Below are 16,264 nucleotides of genomic sequence, written 5' to 3' on the forward strand. Positions count from 1 at the left end.
TTTCCCTGATAGTTTTGCTTTTACGGGAATGTCAAATAAGTTGATCAGATATTAATAATATGTAGAAATTTGTGTCTGTTTTATTTCCATCAAGTATGATGCTTTTGAAAGTTATTCATGTTTTTGCATTTATTAGCAGTTTGGTCCTTTTTACTGCTTAGTAGTATTGAATTTTAAAAATGTAGTATAATTTCCTGTCACTAATAACAGATATTTAGATTGTTTTGGAATTTTTGGAGAATATAAGTAAAGCTGTTACAAATATTTATATACAGGTCTTTGGGAGACATGAGTTTTCTCTTAGGTAGTACTGAGGGGTAGGTTTATTGGGTGGCATGGTAATTATACATGTTCAATTTTATAATAAACTACCATATTCATTTTCCAAGTGGTTATTTTATTTTACATTTCCATATGAAATGTCAAAAATTTCAATTTGTTCCACATCATTGTCAACACACTGGTAGTGCCCATGCCAATGTTAGTCCTTTTGTTTTGCTTTTTTTTTTGCCATTCTGGTCCATATGCAATGGTACTTCATTACAAATGAATGAGGAATTTATCTATACATTAATTGTGTCTTAAATGCAACATGTGTCTTATAAGATGTGCAAACATATACATACGTCTTATACGTATGTATAAGACCACATATGTCTTATATGCTCTGTATGTATTTTCATTAATTATTGCAAAAATTAATTTGTATTTCCTTAATAACCAATCATGTCAAACATCTGTTCACTAAACCATTTGCCCCCATGAATATATGGTATATTATATCTTTAGTGAAGTGTCTGCTCAGATCTCTTATCCATTTTAAAGTTACACTTTTGTACTTTTCCCTTCTCCTTGCTTGCCAACTCCTTGTTCCAGCTGTGCTCTCTGTACCTCATCACCATGCCTCTCAAAATTGAGGAAATCAAAGACTTTCTGCTCACAGTCAGGCAAAAGGATGCTAAGTCTGTCAAGACCAAGAAAAACAGATAATGTGAAGTTTAAAGTTGGATGCAGCATATACCTTTACACCTGTTTGTTCATCACAGACAAAAAGAAAGTGCAGAATTTGAAACAGTCCCTAACTCCAGGTTTGGCAGTGAAGGAACTGAAATAAACCACACACACTGATTTGAACTGTATTAAAATTTCTAAAATTCTCAAAAGAAATTAGACTTATTTATTATTAAAACTTTGATATTCATTATATATTTTGGACACAATTACTTTATCAAAAATATGTTTTGGATACTTTTTATTCTCTTAACAGTGTCTTTTGAACAGGAGACAAATTTTTACTGAAGTCCACTTATGGAATTTTTAAAAATTATTAGTACTTTTTCTCTCCTAAGAAATATTTGTCTAACCCAGGATCACAAAGATTTTTTGTTTGTTTTCCAGAAGATTTTTATTTTTATTTTTTAAACCTATGATTCGCTTCAAGTCTTTTTGTTTTTGTTATGTTGTTGCCTGAATGCATCAGCCTCATAAGTTGAGAATTCTTCTTTCTTTATTAGCTATTAATTGACCACAAATATGTGGTTCTATTTCTCAATTCTGTATGCCATTCATTGATCTCTGTTTCCACCATGTCATGCTATTGGAATAATGTGCTTTTAAAGAAAGTCTTGAAATCAAGTAGTGTGAATACTACAACTTCATTTCTCATTGTCAAAATTATTTTTTGGCTAATCTAAATCCTTTGTTTCACTATATAAATTTTAGAAATGTTTTGGCAGTTTAAAAAAAACAAAGCTTGCTGGTGTTTAGATTGGAACTACACTGTACATCAGTTTGAAGAGAATATTATAAATACTCCTCATAATCCATGAATGAAGTATATCTCACCATTTATTTAAATTTTCTTTGATTTTTCAAATCAAATTTTACAGCATGTAATATACAAATTTTGCACATATTTTGTAAGATTTTTCCCCAAATGTTTCATGTGTTTTGATGTTATTGTAAATGGTGCTATTTTAAATTTCAGTTACACACACAATACAGATGCAGGTCTCCTCTCTCCCTAGGGCTCATCACTTTCTGAAGTTAGCCCTGTTAACTTTCATTCTCCTGATAATTAAAAGCAAAAACAAAACCCCAAAACTATAAATGTATATCTTATCTGGTTTGTTTTAATTTTTAAGATTAGGGTAACAGTATCTTTTTCATTTCTAGATCATAAATTGAGGCAAACATATCACTTTCATATTATGTCAACATTTTGAAACTGAGGATTATACACTTATGCTTTACCACCTAATTCATCCCTCATCTCTTGTTTATCTACTACTTTGTGTTCTCTATGATTATACATTTTGATGATAAGTGTTCACTAATAACTTATATTACTGCTGCTATTGGTGAAAAATAAAAAAGAAAACTACTGAAGATGGAAAAAGAAAGATACAAGGTTTGTGTTATCACACAAATAATCTTGAATAGACAATGTTGTGTTTTGCTTGATTCATGTTATATTTTAATCCTTTTATGTTAGTCTTTATATTAAATATTTCCAATAAATATACAGAATTTAAAAAGCTAGTTTACTAATAATATCACTGAAGACTATTTCATCAGTGAGGACTTAAGAACATATTCAGTGGTATTGCTAAAATTCAGAGCATGAGGTTCAAGAAAAGAATTCAAATTAGCAGTTTATGCTCTTAGTTTGATGATAATCAGGTTGCATTTCTTGGGATAATAAAAAAAGAATTTGGAGGAAAATATCCTACAACAAATACTTCCTATTAGTAAATAGCTAATTGAAAGATTGAAAAGAAAACAATGAAGGAGTTTATTATATTGAGTGAAATTAGCTTTTCATTGAATTCATTGGGTAGTCATTTGTTTTAATAAGTCCTAAATTTACCATTTTTATACTTTTTTAAAAGTAGCATATTCAGATATATATAATGTATCATCAACCCAGGTCTCTTGCATTGCAGGCAGATTTCCTTACCATCTGAGCCACCAGGGAAGTCCATACATTATTATGCTGTAGGTATATCAGTAATATTATTTATATTAATTATAGAATCCCATAGTAGATTATCTTTGACTTAGTCCTAGAACTGCTAAAGAATTCTTAATGCATTAGAATTAATGAATTAGCATTAGAACAAAAATGATGAAGTTGTTCTCATGCATGAGAATCACACCAATGTATATTTTCTAAAACTATATAAAATTTTTATCACTGTGAATAGTATTCCTTAATTCTCTTTTACAAATTTTCTCTTTTCTATGTGTTACTTTTTAACAAGTCTCTGGTGAAGACAAATGCTAGTTTGGGGTAGCTGCCAATATTGCCGCCTGAAACTTTTTGTCACAAGGAATAAAAAGTTCACAGCATACTTTAAGCAATAATTTAAAAATAGGTTAAACTGGTGACATTCATGCTCTTTTGTTATTTGTGTCAATAAGCATCCTAGAATAAAAGATTTAAGACTAATACTTATGGATCTTCTAAAAATTAATGTAGTTTATTTGGTAACTATCAAAGAAAGAAATCTGCAATGCTTTTAGTCAGTGAAATACATTCCCCCTACAGGCATTCATATTATCCCTTTCTCAGAATTATTCATCATTCAATAATTACACTATAATTAATAATAGATTACAGAACAAAAATTTTGTTTCTCTTTAATAAATGTTCATGGCTAAAGAATAAATCAAAAGACTATTCTTTTAATTTTAATAAATATGAAGCATTTTAATGAGCCCAAACTCATAAGAACAAAAATTCTTAACCCAGCATGCAAACAGAAAAATGCAAGTTAATTAGGCATGCAAGATATAATTATTGAGTAAAATTTCTTCCAATTAGCAGAGATACTAGTAATTATTTATAAATTACATAATTCAGAAGTTATGTGATTTCATTGTTTTATCTAAACTCCAACATGACTTAGCTAGTGTATGACTATATAAAATTTTTCATCTAGAAGCCATATCTTCTGTTTTGCTTTCCTGCCTGGGCCTCCTTTGATAAAAGGAAAATTTGCTGATTTTCTTATCTACCACCCACCTCCAGGCTTTTCTTACTGTGAAATACCTCTTCTGTTTTGCCAAAAATGCCAATACATTTAAAAGCTCAAGTTCATAAGTCAAAGCAATTAGATAACAACATTAAAAGAAAGGGACCAGAAATTGGTCAAAATTCTACTTGTCTGGCCTTTGGACACTGAGGAAATGGTCCTGCCATTTCAGCTTAGAGACTGACACTCAGAGACTTCAACAGTGTGAAAGTAGGCTGGACCTTACACATTTTCCTTCTGAAAAGTGGTCTGCAGCTATAGATGATTTCCCAAAGACAATTAGTAAGTGACCTTCTGGCTTGGAAATAGCTAAAATTGGGAATTTTAGTGGAAAGAAGTGAGACTATTACTATTACCTTTTTGTTGTTGAAAACAATTTTTTTTTACATTATGAATTTAGCTACACAGTTCAAGAGGATAGGTCTGAATAGAGAGAATTGAAAGGAGAAAAGAATTTACAGTGAGATGTAATGAAGACCTTATACAGTTTGTTGGAAAAATTTTTTGTGTGTGTGTTAGTTGCTTAGTCATGTCCAACTCTTTGTAAGCCTGTGAATTGTTGCTCCCCAAGCTCCTCTGTCCATGGGATTCTCCAGGCAAGAATACTGGAGTGGGTTGATGTTTCCTTCTCCAATAGATATATTAGAGAGATACAATTTAACCAGGATTGATGTTGGTTACATTTGTGAATAGCAATGTGTTTCTGTCTTTATGCTGTTCTCCATCATTCTGAAATTTAGTACTGAACTGAAAGATTTTATCATATTTGAGAAAATGTTTTATTATGCTTCGATTGTTACAAATACCTTTGAAATATAAAATAAAAGGCCAAAGTGTCTAATATGCATCATTAAAAAAATGTGTAAAAAATTAAAATGTTCTGAAGTACGAATTGTGTTTTCTCTAACTTCATTAATTAAAAATACTAAACAATATAGCTAGGTTTTTTGAAATATGTAGTTAACTTAAAAAATACTTTCTCTGCCTTCTTTAGTCTCTCTTTATTATTAAGCATATCCATAAAACAAGTATACTTTGATTGAAAAATACAGACTACCTGATGTTTTACAGAAGTTAGTTCTTTAGGTGTTGATATGATTGCCTTTTCAGTTTCGTAAACTGCTGGATTAATATAAGCATCATTGAGAAAATATCTTTTCTTTTGTACCTTATCTTGCTGTTTTTGCTGTATTAAAAGTACATTAGCAATTTTGTTTTAATGCCAGATATACAGATATCAAAAGTTGCATTTCTATACTTGCTTTTATTCAAATAAATCTAATGAGATTAAGTAGTATGCCATTTTATATGTTTACTACTCAATTAATTGAGATTTTTTATTCAAAATATCTGTCTTTCAATACTGAAAGTCAGGAAATGGAGAGGAAAATAAAGGACAAAAATAATTCCATTGTTTAACTCAGTCATTCTTTTTATATGATAACTTCTACTTCAATCACAGAGAAAAGTGAGTGCTTTGTCCACATGATGTTCATATCATAAAGAACTGACTATTTTTTTTTGAGACAAAAGTGTTATATACACATTATTTGCTACATATTGCTACAATTAATTTGATTCTCAGTAAAATAATCATTTTACTTAAATTAATAATTTTTCAACTTATACTGATGATTATACCCTTAGACATGTTTTTCTTTAAAATAATTAATACAGTAGCATTTTATTACTTCAAGGCTTGACACTTTTGAGAGAGAATTAAATAATACTAGCTAACGATGGGATATTTATCTTTTTCCTTCTTTTTATGAGGATGCCTCAAAGCATTCAGAATAATGTGTGATGTTCAGATTTAGTTCTCTAATATTCTCTCTTTGTAAGTCATATTATAAATGCCCTTTGGTTGTATTTCTATTATCCCGAAATATGATGATGTGGATAGTTATGTGAAATTAGTAATAAGATGAATTATACAGTTTAATAAAATAAATGATAGAAGTCTCTGAATTCAAGAAATTGATTTTTGATCATCTGTTTTAATAACTTCTAGGTTTCAGTTGCTTGTATTTTGTTAAACATCTTGTTTATATCTGTACATAAGTGATCATGCCAGATAATTAACAATATCAGCCAACACTCATGTAGTATTGACTGTGTGTTAACATCTCTTCTAATTCCATGGCATCTATTACCTCATTTGTTCTTCACAACAGCCCTCTAAAGAAGATGCTCTATTTATATTTCATGTTTATATATGAGGAAGGTGAATGCAGTGGACTGAAATTTGTCTGAAAAATTCATATGTTGAAACTGTAATACCCACAGTGATGATATTTGGAAATGAGGCCTTTGGGAGATAATTGGGTTTAGATGCGGTCATGAAGTTGAGGCCCTTTTGGTAAAATTAGAGTTATAAGAAGAGGAAGAGACACCAGAGCTCTCTCTCTGCCTCATATGCAAGTGAGGAAGAGGGATCTCACCAGAGCCTCATTGTGCTGCCATTATCTCAGACTTCCAGGTGCAAGAATTGTGAGAAAATACATCTCTGTTGTCTATACCACTCAGTTTATTTTTTCAATTTTTATTATATTTATGGCAATCTGAAAGGACTAGTACATTTGTAATGTTATAAAGCAAATAAAATTTGAAAAGTGAATAAAGAGTGAAGCCAGACTGAATCCAGTCAAGTTCATTATAAAGTACTTATTGTTAGCCACTTTTGATATCAGGATTATGCTTATTTCAGAAAACAAACTGGAATGTTTTCCACAAGTCCCCCAATTAAGAAAAATAATTCTGTTAGGTGAAAATTAACTGATTCTATGAAAAATCATACCTCAGAGCCTAGTGATTTAGTTTTAATATTTACAAACTTTTTTTCTTCTGTGTATGTGTTTGTTGGATGTTAGATTTTCTTTGTTTTCCTTAAAAATCAAGCATTTCACTAAGATATTCACAGTGTGGTTTTGATTTCATTATTTAATTAGTCATGTAAATCAAGGAATGATTTCATCCATAGAGTCATTGCTTTCAACTCAGAAAATATTGTCTTTATAATAATTTGAGTATTTTAATTTTCTCTGCTTACTCTTGACTCTTCAGGTAATTTTAGTGATTTTGATACAGTTCCAAAGCTAACACTATCTTAATCCTCTCACTAAGTAAGTCCTATTCTAATTCTAATGCTAACCCTAACTCACCTAGGTTTCATCTTCTTCCTTCAGATGATCATTAACCTTTCAACTTCCCAACATGAATTCTCAACTAACAATTCTGATTTGTTTTCTACATCACCCGAGTTTTTACATAATTGATTCTGTTGCTAGCAAGTTACAAAACATTTAAAATTAATTTTACTATTTTTCACTTGTATTGTCACTTTATTTTATAAGTTTTTAGTATTTTCCCCAATTTTATAATTTCAATCAAATCTTTGGTCTTGTCTTCTTGTCTATATTTCTTTGTTGTTGTTGTTTCATAAATTTCATTTATTTCTTTTAGGAGCACAAACCAGAAGCTCTCTATATTAATTTCCATTTTTGATAGCAAAACCTTTTCCAAAAGTAGTTTTATTGCTTTATTTTGAGTGCCTGATTTTCTATCTTTGGCTTCAAAGACTCATTTTATAATCTGAACATTATTTTTTTTTATTTTTGAATTATGAAATTCTTACTCAAACTTAATATATTTCCCCTAAAGCAAAATGAGTATTTTGATTCCTTGCCCACTCCAACTGGATTTTATCATTGATATTTAAATAGCTTAAGCCATAGGCTATCAGATTATGAGGTTCTGTTTCTTAAAGGGGCTTACAATAATCAGGATAAACGAAGAAATTGGCTTTTATTTTTGCAATGATTCTCTTTCCACAGTTAATTCTAACCGTAATGGACAGCTTGCCATTTACAGGAAGAATCAGACTCTTTGGCAATTATCTCTTTGCACTTGCTTTTTCTCTCACAAAGTGTTCGTGACATCTTTAAGCAACCAGTTAACTCCCACTCATCATTTAAAGGTAATTTTAAGTGTTACCTTTTGCTAGAATTGTTCTGTGATGTCTATGTCTAAACCAGATGACTCTAATTTCAAATTCCATGGCAACCTATGTGTGCTTCTATCATACACCACACATAAAAGCATTTATCACTTTAAGTCTCCCAAGAGAGTGTACTTAGTTTACAAAATCTTTTGAGCTTCTGATTAATATAAGAATATTTTCTTAAAAATGTTGAAAGGAAAAAATATTAATATAACCAAATTTACATCAGTTTTCATCAGTTTCATGAACTGTCCAAAACACTTACTACCTAACATTCCATGCACTTTCGTGAATATTTCATATAGGTTGCTTATTGTTACAGGAATCCATGCAGGCTTTCTCTGTAAGATGAATATTTGTTTAGCCATAGAAACAACACAAAGCAAAACAAAAAAATGTCTCAGCGAGAAAAGATTTGGCTTCCAGATATGTAGTTCTGGGTGACAGAGTAATCTGTTCAATCTCAAAAACTTATTTTTGCCTTTTAATTTTTCCAGGCATTCAGCTCTTTTGATACCTAAATAGAACTTGACATCAGTGAGGTTATATCCAAGAGTAAAGAAGGGACTCAGGCAGAGGTCAACCCTGTGGCTTTCTGAGCCATCTGATATCTAGAGTCTTCGAATGAAGATCTCTCCACATTGATACAGGGATACCTGTAATAGAGCATCCTACATCCTATTTTCATCTTGCCTATTACCTAGTTCATAGCTGTACATTCAAAGCATGTATCTTTACAGAATATCCTGAATGCTCACTATGCATATTTTCCTTAATTTCAAGATGAAACAATTGGTTTCTTATTATTATCATTAATTTGACATATTCTAAAACTTTCTGGCCTTCATTTCAATTTTATATAAAATACAGATAATAACTAAATATCAAGGCTGCAGTAAAGTTTAGGAATAGAATGTGTGAAGCGTAATCACTGAATAGAAAATTGTTAGGATGGTTGTTGTTGCTTTTACTAGAAACATTCATCAATTTCCCCACTCCATCAACATTGTTTTAAACATCTACTATCCACTGGGCTCTTTGTTACATGGAGTGTGCATGGGTGAACTCAGTCATGTCCAACTCTTTGCAGCCCCATGGACTGTAGACCATGGGGCCCCTCTGTCCATGGAATTTTCTAGGCAAGAATGCTGGAGTGCGTTTCCATGCCCTCCTCTAGGTGAATCTTCCAGACCCCAGGATTGAACCTGCGTCATTTTGTCTGCTGCATTGTAGGTGGATTCTTTACCACTGAGCCACCTGGGCTACATGGAGATCTCATATGAATTAATGTATTGCATTTACAAGCATAGCTGTTGCTCATATCACTATATATAGTATCTTCTCTAAGAATATAATCTAATAGTGTTACAAATGAATTTTTGGAAAAAGTTAATCAGCCCAGGGGAGTCTATGGTTTCAATTTCAGGTACTATAAAATCCTAGTTTGTATTTTGAGTAAGGACAGTTAAAATGAATTAGTATTGTGCCCACACTGACTGCTTGTTTCATAGGGGAGAGAGCTCTTGTGCCACTTGGGCCCTTGGAAAACATTAATAAACAGGAGAGGGAAGATTTTTTTTTTCCCTCCATTGTATTCATAGTATATATTCCAGGCTCTGGTTTATAAGCAGTGTCTGTTAAGTAATTTTGATTTAGTAAAATAATAACAGAACAAGACAGTATTAATGTTTAAATTTGTTGCTGCTGCTGCTACTGCTGCTAAGTCGCTTCAGTCGTGTCTGACTCTGTGCGACCCCATAGACGGCATTGTGAATATTACTTTAGTCATAAGTAAATGTTATAGGATTCCTCGATGGCTCAGCAGTAAAGAATCACCCGCAATGCATGAGGTGCAGGAAATGCAGGTTGTATGGGGTAGGGAAGATCCCATGGAGAAGGGAATGGCAACCTACTCCAGTATCCTTGACTGAAAAATCCCATGGATAGAGGTGCCTGGCAGGCTGTAATCCAACAGGTTGAAAAGAGTGGGACATAGCTGAGTGACTGAGCACATATGGAACCTATGGAACTTTAGGTAGGAAACAAAATAGGTCTGTGAATAGCAAAACAAAATGGAGTATTTAATTATAATCTAAAATTGAACATTACCACAGGGTTCATACTATCACCATTGCCAGAATACATACTTAATTCAGGTTGTGTATGATATATTCCAAAGGGTTAAGTGTCACCCAGGGTCCAAAAATGAGGAAAAAAAAGTATTTTCTCTACATGATTCAAAAAGACAGTATTTTTATGAATTGCTTAATTTAATGTAAAAATTGAGTTAAATGGTAACTTTGGATTGGAGTAAAAAAAATAGCTGTTTCACTTAAAATAACAGTTACTTACACATATTAAGATTTTACCATGCTCCAAGAATTTTTCCATGTGTCCCAACATCACTTAATTTTTAATACAAACTTATGAGATAAACTGTCTTTTCCTCAAATGAGGAAAATAAATCAGAAAAAGTACTTGATTTACTTGTAGTTATAATTATTTGGAGAAGGAATTGCCATTGTTCTCCAGTATTCTTGCCTGGAGAATTCCATGGACTGAGGAGCCTTGAGTGTTATGGTCCATGGGGTCACAAAAGAGTTGGACATGACTGAGGACTAACGCTTTCTTACTTTCACTTATAATTCTTAAGGTGTTGAACCTGGATTTTGATCTAGTCTGTTTAACTCCATGTTCTTCAATCTTGTCTACACAGCCTTTCTACTTGTTTAGACTAGCTCTCTTTGTGTTTTGTGTTGAACAGTATGCTGCAAATTTACAAGGATATTTTACTAATACTTATTACTGACTTCTGAAGTAGGCTCTATTTTTAGTCTCATTTATATGGAAAACTAACTGCCCAAATACTGTAGTTATTATTTGTAGAGCTGCAAATATATTGTAAGTGAAAGTCATTTAGTTGTGTCCAATTCTTTGCGACCGCATAGACTATACAGTCCGTGGAATTCTCTAGGCCAGAATACTGCTGTGGGTAGCTTTTCCCTTCTCCAGGCAATCTTCCCAAGCCAGGAATTGAACCCAGATCTCCCATATTGCAGGTGGATTCTTTACCAGCTCGACCCCAAGGAAAACCCAAGATTACTGGAGTGGGTAGCCTATCCCTTTTCCAGGGGATCTTTCCAACCCAGGAATCTGAACTGAGATCTCCTACATTTCAGGGGGATTCTTTACCAACTGAACTATCAGGAAAGCCCCATAAATTGCAAAGGATTAAATAATATGTATCATGTTCTGTGGGCACAAAATCCTTAGACATGTTGATTAGTTTTGGCATACTTTTTTGAATCACGTGGTCATCAGATCGGGAAATTTATTTTGGCAGTGGGCACTTGTAGAGTCAGACAGGACTGAGCAACTTCACATTCACTTTCACTCATAGACATGGCCTCATTCTCCCCTACTATAAATTTTAAAATTAAAAATAAAAACTTGGAGGTGTTAAAGAAATACTTTTAGACTGAGTATGTTCTTTCTAGTCATTTAGTTATTTCATATTTTCTTTTTGATCCCATTAATTTACACTTAGTGCATATTAGTGTAGGATTTGATAAAATGAAAGTTACTTTAATCTTAAATTTTACACCAGGATTTTCAAAAAACTGGCTACTTTGTTTAGTCTCCTGCATTACTGAGAAACACATTTTTACGTGTTTTTGATATAATTCTAGCCACAAACTCCACTGGAGCCTTTCAAGGCTGTGATACCACAGCTGGAACACTTATTCTGGGGCCAGAACAATTTTAAACACCTGCTCAGAGGTTGCCTGGAAACGACACTTGTTTCACATTAAGCATCCATGTTAAGGCACTTTAAGTGGGACTGTTTTTTCCTCTTAGAACAAAGAACTTTGAACCACACTTGTCCAAAAAAGGCTGGCATTGTTTACTCAGGTTTTTCTCTGGGTATTGTTTTTGGAATTTCACATTTGAATTCATGTATCCAAATGCAATACTTGTTTAGAGATTTCTAAAATAATGCAACATTGCATTTCTGAAATTCATATTTTATATTGATATGCATATTTATGGACTTTCCTCGTGGCTCAGTGGTAAAGAATCTGCCTGCCAACGCAGGAAACTTGGGTTCGATCCCTGGGTCAGGAAGATCCCCCAGAGAAGGAAGTGGTAACTCACTCCAGTATTCTTGCCTAGAAAATCCCATGGACAAAGGAGCCTGGCAGCCTAGAGTCTGTAGTATTGCAGAGAGTCAGACTTGACTTAGTGACTAACCGACAATAAAAATCCATCTTTCAGAAGAAAATAATCCATATGTTGAAAAAATGAGGAAAATAATTTGAAAAGGCACAACACAATTTGTTTAGCTCAAATTGTTATGCTAAAGCAAAGAGGGAATACTGCAAAATATGCTGAAACAGGTCTTAACTTTTCTCAGCTCATACAGTTAATATTGATCTTCACATATCACATCCATCCCTGGCTCATGATTTTCATCTGCAAAATGGGATAATTCTTCACTGTATGCTGCATAAGATTTATTTATTAGATGAAAAATATATGACATGCTTAGAAAGTATTTATAAATTTTGTCTTACAAATGTTAAGTGTTTTGGTTTATGTAGTCAAAGTGGTACATTCACTCATAAAAGTAGATGGTGAGCTTTCCTATAGATGATTAACTGCTTTGAAAAAGGGGTTGCATTTTAACAAAACAAGATGATTGAACTAAGAAGAGTCAATGTAAACTTACTCCTACAAGTGGAGAAAAATTAAAGTGCTTATTCAACCTCAGAGATTTAGCAGTGTAATTTTTCTTCATGAGGGACAGCTATTTACTGAGTTTCCACAGTGCCTAGCAACTAGGAATTGTTTCAAAGTTAGTTATTATTGCTAAGTGTCAGTTACTATGGTAAAAATTGATAGATGACAATCTAAACTTTTACACTGCACTAATTCAATTAAGTTTCATGAGAAACTTTTTGGATTCTTGTCTATTTTATAGCTGAAAGGGAGAAACAGTGAAGCTATGCAAATTGTACATAAGCATCTCAAAAATTATTGGCATGAAACAACTATCATTTTATTATGTCTCACAATGCTTTAGATCATGAAAGTCATCAGGGATCAGATGATATTTCTTGTGTTCCATGTTGCATCATCAGGGGCATTAGGTGGCATTTAGATGATAGCTCCTCTGGCCTGGGTGTTTAAGATGCCTTCATTCAATAGGTCTAGGGCCTAAAGTGAACTACTGAAAGATAGGAATTGAAGAAGCAACTCTTCTCTTCGTGTAGTTTCATATCTTTTTTTCATGGCCTCATCATCAGGGGATTCAAGCTCCATATGCAATGACTCAGAGCTTCAAGTGTGTAACTAAGCAGCTTCTTATGGTGTCCTCCTGGGCAATAAAGTCTTTCTGTGCCCCCTTTTGTACATCCAGGCAAAAGGTTTCTAGACTTTCCTGAATACTAAACAGTAGATTCAAAATGTTGTCAGTCAGGGAGGTAAGGGAATTCAGAAGCAAAGGAGGAAAAATCAAGAAACTACAGGGCATAAGTTTGTTCTTTTTTTTGGCCATAATAAAAAATGAAAAAAATGCTATTTGCAGCAAAATGGATGGACCTCAGTTCAGTTCACTTCAGTCTCTCAGTCGTGTCTGACTCTTTGCAACTGCATGCAGCATGCTAGGCCTCCCTGTCCATCACCAACTCCTGGAGTTTAAACAAACCCATGTTCATTGAGTCGGTGATGCTATCCAACCATCTCATCCTCTGTCATGCCCTTCTCCTCCTGCCTTCAATCTTTACCAGCATCAGGGTCTTTTCAAATGAGTCAGCTCTTTGCATCAGGGGCCAAAGTTGGAGTTTCAGCTTCAACATCAGTCCTTCCCATGAACACTCAGGACTGATTTCCTTTAGGATGGACTGGTTGGAACTCCTTTCAGTCCAAGGGACTCTCAAGAGTCTTCTCCAACACCACAGTTCAAAAGCATAAATTCTTTGGCAGTCTGTTTTCTTTATAGTCCAACTCTCACATTCATACATGACCACTGGAAAAACCATAGCCTTGACAAGATGGACCTTTGTTGACAAAGTAATGTCTCTGCTTTATAATATGCTGTCAATGTTGGTCATAACTTTCCTTCCAAGGAGTAAGTACCTTTTAATTTCATGGCTGCACTCATCATCTGCAGTGATTTTGGAGCCCAAAAAAGTAAAGTGTGCCACTCTTTCCACTGTTTTCCCATCTATTTTCATGAAGTGATGGGACCAGATGCCATGATCTTCGTTTTCTGAATGTTAAGCTTCAAGCCAACTTTTTCACTCTCCTCTTTCACTTTCATCAAGAGGTTCTTTTTTTCTTCTTCACTTTCTGCCATAAGGGTGCATATCTGCATATCTGAGGTTATTGATATTTCTCCCAGCAATCTTGATTCCAGTTTGTGCTTCCTCCAGCCCAGCATTTCTCATGATGTACTCTGCATATAAGTTAAATAAGCAGGGTGACAACATACAGCCTTGACGTACTCCTTTTCCTATTTGGGACCTAGAGATTGTCATACTGAGTGAAGTAAGTCAGAGAAAGACAACACATGATTTTATTTATATGTGGAATATATAAAAAAAGATGCAAATGAATTCATTTACAAAACATAAATAAAGTCATAAACAAACTTATAATTTCTGTGGGTGAAAGAGGGGGAAGAATGAATTGGGATATTGGGATTGACATATACACATTACTATATATAAAATAGATAAGTATAAGGACTTACAGTATTAGCACAGGGTATTTTACTCAATATTCTGTAATGTCCTATATGGGAAAAGAATCTAAAAAAGAGTGGATATGTGTATACATATAACTGATTCACTTTGATGTACAGTAGAAACTAACAGCATTGTGCTGCTAAGTCACTTCAGTCGTGTCTGACTCTGTGCAACCCCATGGACGGCAGCCCACCAGGCTCCCCTGTCCTGGGATTCTCCAGGCAAGAACACTGGAGTGGGTTGCCATTTCCTTCTCCAATGCATGAAAGTGAAAAGTCAAAGTGAAGTCGCTCAGTCGCATCTGACCCTCAGCGACCCCATGGACTGCAGCCTTCCAGGCTCCTCCATCCATGGGATTTTCCAGGCAAGAGTACTGGAGTGGGGTGCCATTGCCTTCTCCAAACACAGCATTGTAGATCAACTATATTCCAATTTTTTTTTTTTTTTTAAGTAGAGAAACTGTAGTGCAGAGATTCAAGCAGGATCCTGTTTCTTCCACAAGGGATATGGGTATCTATCTTTGAGTTTCTCTGGAGGAACTAAGGCTTCCACCCAGGTGGAGGATGCTGAATTCAGACTGAGCACAAGCTTCCTGGAACACTGCCCTCTTACTTCACAGTCTACCAATCAGAAGAAAGTCACACACTAGGAAGCCCTCACCCCCAATTTTACCTATAAAAATTTATTCCCAAAAAACCATCAGGAAGTTTGAGGTTTTATGAGCATGAGTAACCCATTCTTCTAGCTTTGCCCTGAAATAAACCTTACTCTACTACAGACTTCATTGTTTTGGATTGTTTGGCTTCATTGGCTTCACAAAGTTTGGCAGACAAACTTTCATTTGGTATCATGAGCAAGAAAGAAACTGTAAATGGGCTAGAACTAGATTTTCATTTCCACTGTGCTCTATTGGTCAAAGGAGTCATAACTCAATGCGTGAAAAGTATCTCTTTACCACTTTTAAGGAGATAGAGAAAAATTCCATCCTTCAATGGGAGAATTTACAGTCACATTTAATCCGCCACAATGTTCAAGGCATTTTAGTCAGAATATTATTTTTTCCCAAATGACTCTTTCACGTATTTAGTGAAAATACTTCCATTACATTATCTAAGGATTTTATTGGGTGATTCATCAGAGTAATATCTTCTTTCAATATTTTGTGCCATTTAAAACTTATGTCCATGCAATGACCAAGAATATGCCCTGATTTTATCACAAACAAACCTTCAGTGAAAGCACAAAGTGATCACATAGACTTATTGGCCCAAATTTGTCTTTAGAATAGATTGGAAGTCAGAAAGAAAATTTCTAGGTCAAACATTCTGAAATTTATTCATAAGTACTCCCCATTTAGGTCACAAATTATAAGATGATTTTCTCCATAATGTTTTAACATAATATATTTAAAATATAGCCATCTTTCACTTGAAACATTAAGTCTACTAAAAACATCTGTACAGTTTTAAAAAATGCTT

The 16,264-nt window shown here is 33.6% G+C and overlaps 1 pseudogene; it reads left to right on the top strand.

Annotated features, from left to right (window-relative positions):
* The first annotated feature begins 866 nt into the window (after positions 1-866).
* LOC133250085 (large ribosomal subunit protein eL38-like) lies at positions 867-1,114 on the top strand (annotated as a pseudogene).
* The last annotated feature ends 15,150 nt before the right edge of the window (positions 1,115-16,264 follow it).

This window comes from Bos javanicus, chromosome 6, assembly GCF_032452875.1.
Source record: "Bos javanicus breed banteng chromosome 6, ARS-OSU_banteng_1.0, whole genome shotgun sequence".
NCBI lineage: Eukaryota > Metazoa > Chordata > Mammalia > Artiodactyla > Bovidae > Bos > Bos javanicus.